General features: G+C 36.0%; 1 long non-coding RNA gene across 2 annotated transcripts; it reads right to left on the minus strand.

The window, feature by feature from the left end:
* Window positions 1-808: 808 nt before the first annotated feature.
* Window positions 809-9085, minus strand: LOC139197379 (uncharacterized). 2 transcript variants are annotated; one of them, XR_011582749.1, is made up of 5 exons: window positions 7615-9085; window positions 4198-4279; window positions 3849-3938; window positions 3138-3188; window positions 809-1187 (listed from the first exon to the last, which is right to left on the minus strand). It is a non-coding gene; the product is annotated as an uncharacterized lncRNA (long non-coding RNA). The 2 variants fall into 2 exon arrangements; XR_011582748.1 differs by having other exon boundaries at window positions 4198-9085.
* Between the last annotated feature and the right edge of the window lie 1176 nt (window positions 9086-10261).

Here is a 10261-nt window from a genome sequence, read left to right on the forward strand (position 1 = left end):
ATTGGATTGAACGGTCTGTTTAAGAAAATATGGGATTTCTTGCCATATGAGACGAGATTGGAGTAGCTATCGTCTAATGCTCCAATTGGCTTCAGAAAAGAAAAAAAAATGCACTGATTGGTTCAAGATTGGCATCAACATTCGACATAGTGAAGCAAAAAAATACATTCGCCCAACGGGTTTTCAAGTCACACCTCCTACACACTACAAACAGTTGTTTACGACACACTTTGAAGTTGAGGTATTTGTAAACATGTAAATTGTGAAATAAATACTAATCGACAAATTAAGTTTTGACTTCCAGGCGCGCGTCATGGTCTCACAAATTGCACACATGGTATGTGACTCACCAAAATCGAACAAGTCATCGAAAGTAAAACGTGTCGACCTCTAGGAAATGCAAAAAAAAAAAAAAAAAAAAAAAAACCAAATTAAATTGATGGTGGAAGCAATTGAGGAATTACCCTTTAATTGACTTTGATTTAAATCAAAACATAAATCATGTCAATTAACTTAATTGATTCGGCTCAAATTAGTACCAAATAAAGTTCAAATTACATCATCCTTGCTTACATCCAAATCAAGTCTGATGGAATTGGACAGCACCTTCTGGGAAAATTACCTTTCAATGGACCTTGATTTAAATAAATGAAAACTAATGAAAATAGCTTGAAAACTTTGAATTTTAACGATAAGAACAAAATAAAGGGTAAAGTGAATAGTACCAGGATTGACTTTTTAGTATAAAAATATGGTTTTTCGTTAAAGTGAATAGTACCGGGAGCCTTTCGTTAAAGTTCCCCTTAAATAAAGCGTAAATTATGTCAAACTAATACCAAATCAAGTTTAAATCAAGCTTTAGTCAGACAATTTATGTAGACAAATTACATAAATCAAGACCTAGAAAATGAATTGATTCAATGCAAAGAATCATATAGAAGCCTATAAATACGAGTCTCCAAGACAAAGAAGAAGGCTCAGACACACAAAAAATACAGAAGACTTAAAAACTCTCTGCACTCTTCATCACGCTCGTTGAGAGTCAACAAGAACACGTGCCAGTTCATCCACCATGAAAGCCAAAAATCATCTTCAACGTGACACTACTCGTGGTCCAAATTTGTTCAGATAGTTTCGATGACCCTTGAAGAAATCGCAATCCCAATTCAAGATCAAGTGTTCACCACCTGTGAATCAGATTCAATTTCAAAGAAACAAATTATGTCCAAACTTTTGGAGAAAAGTAGAAAGCTCTATAGCCAAAGCAAACACCAAACACCCAAACACTCTTGTTCTTTATCAAGTTCATGGAGAATCAACAAGCATAACAAACATACGTGCCAATTCATCCATATTAAAGACGATGACCACCCACAATGTGAAATCACTCTTGTTTCGTTTAATATCAAGCATCGACGACCCTTGAAGAAATCTCGTCCCGATTCAAGATCAGGTTCTTACAACTGTTGGATCAAATCTCAAGATCAGAGAAATTTTCCTAAAGAGAATAAACCACAGAGATTGTAACCCTAAACATTCATTTAATATGAATTTTATTTTGTACACATGTTCATTTGCTATTCGTTATAGGAAATTTCATGTTTATAGTCACATTGTATTGTTATAAGTTAAGGACGAGTGAATTACGATGTTGTTTAATTTTATGACGTTCCCTAGTAATAACCTACGCCTATATTGCATAATAAGACGTACATGGTGTTTTTATAAACATTGGTTTTGTAATGCATCACATCTAAGTATATAATAATTTACCTTGATAGTGTAATAGAATGTCCATAATGTAATCACTAACTATATTATAGTAATAACTAGAAAATAAGCTTGTGCGTTTCGGTGGGAACCAACTGTTTCAGGCATAACTGCATGAATTAGACACATTTAACCTGAATAAATTCAACACAGTCATGAATGAATAGAAGGACACATGAGTGAATGAGGTCGATAAGATAAGCATCTTGGCTTTTATATACATTCAACTGAGCTGACATGTAAAGACATTGCACAATTAGTAGGAAGAAATTGAACGTTCTTGATCACAAAGACATGGTTGCCAAAAAAGTTGTGCTTCCATAAGAAACTAAAGAAACAGAAGAAACAGAAGCAACATGCAGTTCACACATTTGCCCTTGTAGTTAAGATGGCAAAATATGTGTCTTGCAGGGCAGGCACCTATTCGTCACTCACAATTTTCTTTTCTCTTCTTTTCCTCACTCACAATTTTAACCTAACTTTAAAAAGAAGCTTTATAACACCACAATCAATATCATTTTAACCCAACTGACAAGAAACTAATTCCATGTTATAAGTTTATAAACTCACATAAAATATATAACCTTTCATAAGTAATCAAAAGCTTACAAATGCCAAGTAAGAACATACTCAAAATAATGAATTCGGTGCATATTTCAATTAACAAACCACAAATAAAGTGGAATTCAAATTGATAAACTGGCAGAGGAAAATGCATTAACATTTCATGCTATCCGCCTTGATGATATTCATGAGTATGAGATTTTATTGAAATAGAAAATGAAATGAGCGAGAAAATAAAAAAGAATGTTCATCCTTTTTCAACCAGAAGAGCAAACCAAAAACAAAAACAAAAAGACAGAACTAAAAAAGAACCCATCTTTCAATTTTAGCTCTTTGACAACATTAAAAAAACATTACAATAAAATTTTGGAAATCGTTACTTATCATTCTTCAGAAGCATCTTTATGATTAATAGACATATTTAAGAAAAAGTAGAAATATGAATCCAAACAACCTCCAATGGATAAGCTAATAGGATCGTCCAGCCGACCACCAAATACTTCTAAAAATTATAAAAAAGTGGTGTCTCTATTACATGCTTTTCTGAGACCGGGCGAGAAAAAGAAGGCAAAAATCTAAATTTTCCTCTGCCTTCAGTTACTGATAGTTTAAACTAAAATATTGTCTTGATTTGAAATCCGTCAAAGACTATAGCTATCCCCTAAACCACCACGTTACCCAAAAATTCTTTTATCAGCAACCTAGAAAACCACTAAACAACCACCATTCCAATAAATCTCACAGAAAACCCAAGAAAGAACAATGCACAGAATAATAGAAAAATATTGAAAGACAGGATTTACCTAAATGCTCACAATGAAGAAGAATTCTCGCCTATCATACGACGCATATTTCTGCATAACAAAAAAATTGCAAAAAATATGAGCCGCGTTTTAATCACCATTTCTTAACAACTATTCAGTAAAAGATCAAACAATCATGCCATAAAACATATTTGAGAAAAAAAGGGAACTAAATTTAAGTTGAGTAGGGTAAATAATTGAAGTGACTTTGAGACATTTAAGGTAAGATTTTTGTATCGTGTTGTCAGCCCAGATTTGTAACATAATTTTGTTCTGTTACATATTATCCAAATAGTAGATGTACTATTTTAATACAATAGCAACACATTGCTTACAATAATAAAAGACAGATTAGACAAATATACAGGTACACCATCATGTATTTGTCTCATTTGTTGAGCCATATAGCAGGAACAATTGATATGCAACACATTAAGCCCGCGCATTGTTGTAGGAATGTCAAATGGATCATAAATATTGTAAGTGTTAAAATAAGGGAAACTTCTGAACAAACTATCAGTTGGCATGAGAGTTCCTTATAGGAAGGAATTGTTATGATGCGGTTACTACTGAGATAATTGTGAAACTGATCATGCTCAACTGGATATATTTAAGTATTGATAAAATGAGGATTACATATATGAATGCCATATTAATTTTCATTATGGTTTTTCTCATAACCATAAAATAGGGCCAAGAATTTCGACTCACCATCCTCCTTTAGCACAGAGCAACTCGCTTCCTTTGTTAATAGACCAAAATAACACGCTCCTGTTGAGGAATGACTCCAACGCCACATAGCTAAAACATTACAAAGAAAAATATAAAAAAATCCATGAATCCCTAGCTTTCATTTATTCAAAGCTAAAACTCGCAAAGCTTTTCGCATATTCATCATCTCTCTGATCATGAAATATTAAAATTAATAATAATCACTCAAATCATATTACAGTATATCACAAACTATGCCATTTGCTAATTGATAAATTTTAAGAAAATTTAAAATGAAAAAAAAGAAAAAAAATAGGAGTTGAATGAGAAATGAGAAATGAGTAATTACCATGTCTGGATTTGGAAGAGGCAGGAAGAGAAGGCCATGATCGGTGCTCAGTCTTCCTCTTCTTCTTGTAATTTATATTACCCTATCAAATTTGTGTTGAAGATTAAAGATTTGTAAAGAAAACAAGATTCTAGAGAGAGTTTAGACAGAGAAAGAATCTAGAGAGAGATTGAGTTTGTTGAAGAATAATTCTCATTAATTCATTCTCCAGTACAAGGTGTATGTTATACATAAATACTCACTAATGCTGACTAAGCATTCTAATACAACAAACTCTAACAAACCAAAACTTAACAACTAAGCTAAGTATCTAGGTATTAATCTGATACATTGTGTTCATGATTAGTAGGTGGTCCTTCAATATCCTTAACACACCCCCTCAAGCTGAAGGGAGGAGAACAAACTAAAAGCTTGTGACTGAGAGTAGCAAAACGATTTGCAGATAAGGACTTAGTGAAAATATCAGCAATCTGGAAGAGAGTAGGAACATGATGAATGCTGATATGACCTTGAAGAACCTTTTCTCGAATGTAATGGTAATCAATCTCGACATGCTTTGTTCGAGCATGAAAAACTGGGTTCTTAGCTAATGCAATAGCACTTTGATTATCACAACAAATCACAGGAGTTCGAAGAAGAGGAAAAGAGATGTCTTGCAAAATTTTACACACCCAAGTGATCTCAGCAGTAGTATTGGCTAAAGACCGATACTCTACTTCAGTGGATGATCATGCCACAGTAGTTTGTTTCTTGGCACTCCAAGAAATCAGATTTGGACCCAGGAAAACAAAATAGCCACTAGTAGATCGTCTATCAAATGGACAACCGGCCCAATCAGCATCAGACCAAGCTGTGAGAAACTGTTTGCCTGGTTTAAACCATAAACCTGAGTCAATAGTACCCTTGAGATAACGTAAGATCCTCTTGACAGCCTGTAAATGAATAGTTCTAGAAGCATGCATGTGCTGACACACCTGATTCACTGCAAAAGCCGGGCGAGTCTAGGTCAAGTACTGAAGAGCACCAACAATTGATCTATAAAGTGTAAGATTGGAAAGAATAGTGCCAGAATGATCCAACTTGGCGGAACTCACTGGAGTAGAACAAGGTTTGACACCAAGCATATCTGTCTTCTTAAACAAGTCCAAGGCATATTTGGATTGATGAATAAAAAGACTGGTAGAGGATCTGTGAACCTCAATGCCTAGGAAATAATGGATATCCCCCAAATCTTTGACAGGAAACAAAGATTGCAACTTTGAAATGATGGATTGACAAACAATAGTAGAACTCCCAGTGATGATAATATCATCCACATAAACCAGTATAAAAGTAATAGTAGAGTCTTTCTTGATAAAAAGACTAGTATCAGATGAGGAAAGAGTAAATCCCAATGAGAGAATAGCACCATAAAATGCTTCATACCAGGCTCGGGGTGCCTGTTTGAGACCATAGAGTGATATTTGCAGTTTAGAAACATGATGAGGGTTGGTTGGATCAATAAAACCAGGAGGTTGCACCATGTAGACTTCCTTTTTTAGGGAACCATGAAGGAAGGCATTACTCACATCCAACTAGTGAATAAACCAACCATATGTAACTGCAATAGAGATGAAAATGCGAATTGTAGTAGGCTTAGCTACGAGACTAAAATTCTCAGAGAAATCAAGCCCTTCTTATTGATGAAACCCCTTGGCCACAAGCCGAGCTTTGTAGTGCTCTATAGAACCATCAACTTTGTGTTTGACTTTGAACACCCATTTACAGCCTACCAAATTATATTGAGGATTATAAGGAACTAGAACCTAAGTACCGGTGGACTGGAGAGCTTGATACTCAGCCTGCATTGCTGCCAACCAGTTTGCATTCTTAGAAGCTTGTAGGTAGGTGGTTGGAGTAGGAGGAATAACAGTAAGGGAATCAACCGTTGTAGGAAGAGGATGTTTAGTTGCAGTGAATACTTTAGGCTTGTGTATTCCAGCCTTAGCCCTTGTAACCATGGGATGTGTATTAACGGGAATAGAAGATTCTGTAGTTTGATCAATGGATGCAGATTCTGGAGGTGGATCAATGGATGCAGGTTCTGTAGGTTATGGAGAAGAAGAGGGAGTGGGAGAGGCAGGTGGTAAATTTGTTGAAGTAAGAACTGGTATGGTAAAGGAAAAGGGAGAAGCTGATGGTGTAAGAGATGACAAAGAAGAAGTAGTAGGTGAAGCAGGGAGTTGCTTAAAAGGGAAGGAAGTTTCATCAAAGACAGCATGTCGGGAAATGTACAGCTTGTTGGTAACTGGATCTAGACATCGGTATCCACTGTGATTCAAACTGTACCCCAAAAATACACAGAGCTTGCTCTTTGTGTCCAGTTTGTGAGAACTATAAGGTTGCAACCAAGGGTAACAGGCACAACCAAAGGTCTTCAAGGTATGATACTTAGGTGCAACCTTGAACAATAACTCCCAGGGACAAGAGGAAAACTGAGAAGGTAGTCTATTGATGAGATACACAGAAGTTTGAAAAGCTTCTACCCAAAACTTGGAAGGAAAACCACTATGAGATAACAGAGTCCTACCCATTTCAACAATATGCCTGTGTTTCCTTTCTGCACAACCATTCTGCTGTGGAGTGTGAGGACAGCTCAACTGGTGTATAATGCCATGAGCATTAAGAAAACCTTGTAAAACAGAATTGAGAAACTCACCCCCTGAATTAGATCTCAAGCACTGAATCTTACTATCAAACCAATTCTGAACTTTCAAAACAAATGTTTTAAGGACAGAACAAACATCAAACTTGAAGTGCAAAGGATAGACCAACTATATTTGGTGAAATCATCAACCAGAACAAGATAGTATTTATAGCCAGTACATGAAGGAGTGGGAGAAAGACCCTATACATCAGCATGAATGATATGAAATGGCCTAGTAGAGGTTCATGGTACAACAGAAAATGGAAGCCTAGAAGCTTTCCCAAATTGACAATCAGAACAAAAAGATTGTTTATGTACTGAACCAGCAACATGCAGTTGACTTTTATTAACAATCTTATTTAAAAACAACACTAGAAGGATGTCCAAGCCTTCTGTGCCATATATTAATGTCAGCTTGAGCTATCATAAGAGCATGAGGAGAAACAACAACCCCAGATATGCCATTAGATGCATTCCAATAAAAAGGATAGAGGCCTCCTTCACTAGGGCCCTAAAAAAGCATCCTCCCAGTACGTAGGTCCTTGACATAGAATCCAAACGGACATAGAATCCAAACGGATCAAATGTCAGATAACACCAATTGTCATGAACAAATCGATATACGGAGAGCAAGTTATGAGATGCTTTAGGAACTAAAAGGACATTATTTAGTTTAAACACAACATTAATAGTTCGAATAAGGGCAGATCCAATGTGAGAAATGCAGAGACCTTTACCATCACCAATAACTAGTTGTTCAGTGCCAGTATATGGAATTACTGAGTTGAGAGAGGCCGGATCGGAAGTCACATGATGTGGAGCACCACTATCAGTAAGCCAGTAGGTTGGAGAATGGGAAACGGTCATGGCAGACATACCTACATGAGTGTTGGTGAAGCCTGGAGATTGCTGAGAGGCAAATTGAGAAAGACGACCACAACAAAAGGCACCATGACCATACTGATTACATAACTAACAAGGAAGAGAACGTCCAGAGAAAAAGGATGATGAGCCCGCTTGATAGTAATTAGGAATAAAACCAGAGGATAAAGATCATTTCTGATTCGGAGCAGAGCCAAGAACACCACCAAAATTACGATTAACACTAAAATTACGAGTCTGATGAGAACGATTCCGATTCTGAAACTTTCCTCTAGAATTTCCTCGAAAAGAATTGGAACCAGAAGAATGTTGTTGTGTTGTATAAGCATGAAAATGTGCTGAGGAGGAAGAAGAGGATCGAGTTTTACGTTTCTGGAGCGAGATTTCTTTACTAAGGAAAAGCCCGTGAAGTTCATCAGTAGTCACATCTTCAGATTGCGTCTCAATGGAATCAACAAATGATTCATACTCATCAAGCATGCCAGAAAGAATATAAGCTACAAGATCATTCTCAGAGATCGGCTCACCAGCAGCGACCAATTTATCAGAGATTTCTTTGATGGAGTTGAAATAGTCGGTCAACAAAGAGTCACCTTTCTGAATAGTCTGGATCTTGAAGCGAAGACTATGAACATCAGTGCATGAAGCACCAGCAAAACGACGCTCAAGAGATTGCCAAAGAGATCGCGAAGCCGCCATCCCAATTGTCAATGGAAGAAGATCCTCAGCAAGGGTAGAGTTAATCCAAATCGTCAGAATCTGGTCACGTTCACACCAAAAGTCATAAGCAGGGTTGAGAATTTGAGATCCAGAAGAATCACAAACAAATTCCGGTGGACATAGATCGTCGCCATTGACGAAACCTAGAAGCTTAAATCGTTTCAGAACAGAAAGGAACAAACTACGCCAGGTAATCTAATTCTAGCGATTGAGTTTAATCAAAATCATTCCAGCAACATTCTGAACCGTAATCGATGCAATTGAAGGGTGAAGCAGATTAGACACCTCGCTATGAGAATTATGGCCAAAAGAAGGTGAATCAGAGGAAGTCACCATGAAAGCAGCAAACAATTTTCGGAAAAAAAAAAGAAAGATCTGTTTGGGAAGTAAGAAAATGCACACAAACGGAAGCAAAGGATAGAAGTCGTTAGACAGTGGCGAAGGATACCATGTTGAAGATTAAAGATCTGTAAAGAAAACAAGATTCTAGAGAGAGTTTAGACATAGAAAAAATCTAGAGAAAGATTGAGTTTGTTGAAGAATAATTCTCATTAATTCATTCTCCAGTACAAAGTGTATGTTATACATAAATACTCACTAATGCTGACTAAGCATTCTAATACAACAAACTCTAACAAACCAAAACTTAACAACTAAGCTAAATATCTAGGTATTAATCTGATACATTGTGTTCATGATTAGTAGGTGGTCCTTCAGTATCCTTAACAATTTGGACTTAATTCCCATAAAATAATAATAATAAAAAAAAATTAAAAAAAAAAAAAAAACCAGTATACAAATTTCATGACACCTATAAAAATCCACCATGCATACTTCTTTTAATTCTAACACAGAAACTTCATTTTAAACTAACATTCACACAATCCTAATCATTTGTGAATTACCATATTCTTATCATTATTTCAGCATGTCTTCTTATATATAAGGTGAGCTCAGACCAATCACTAAAGTTGCTAATGTACTTAGTGATCAAGCATAACTTACAATCTTTTTCAGTATCATCTGCCTTCCATTTCTTCCCAAAACCTAGGGATTTGGTGCCAGAACTGCATCTTCTCAGTTGTTGCATTATCTTCTTACAAATGAGTCATTGACTTCTCACGCCTAGAAACCATGCCATCACGCTGTAAACGTGAGTATCTCTAATCAGCATTGAAGAGGGTTGGCTTGGAAATGAGAGCTGAGTATCATTCAAGGGATTATTATGTAGCGTTGTGCCTACTCTTGGTGATGCCAAAGTGGCCATTTGAATAGGTAACGAAGGTGGTCGTCCATCAAGCCTTTGGAAAGGTGCACAGTACTGCATGAACATGAGGAAATGCGAACAAATAAGAATTATGAAAATTAAAGTGAATCAAACCCATGGATCTTATTGGGATTACCTTCATAAAAGCTAAGCATTTTGGAAAGAACATTTTCATTTAAAAATAACTTTGAAAATCTTTTTCTATTCAAGTATGTTGTCCCAAAATTAAAAGTGATAGATGCTTTCGAACAGTTTACTTTGTAGCCATCATTAACACTACAATTTTTTAGAAGTAATGTAGACGGATTTGTTTTAGTTGCATCAAGCTCTTCAATTTCCAAGTGACATGCCAATTTATGGTCCACTACCCTTTCTTTTTTCAGACAATAAATCTAAAACATTGATATAACCAAATGCATCCGATAATAGAAAACTGCGTAAATTTCCTAGGAGAGTTCCTAAACGGAAAAACCGACAAATTATTGAGATGATCATGGCTTTTATACCTA

Source organism: Malus domestica, chromosome 07, assembly GCF_042453785.1.
Source record: "Malus domestica chromosome 07, GDT2T_hap1".
Classification (NCBI taxonomy): domain Eukaryota; kingdom Viridiplantae; phylum Streptophyta; class Magnoliopsida; order Rosales; family Rosaceae; genus Malus; species Malus domestica.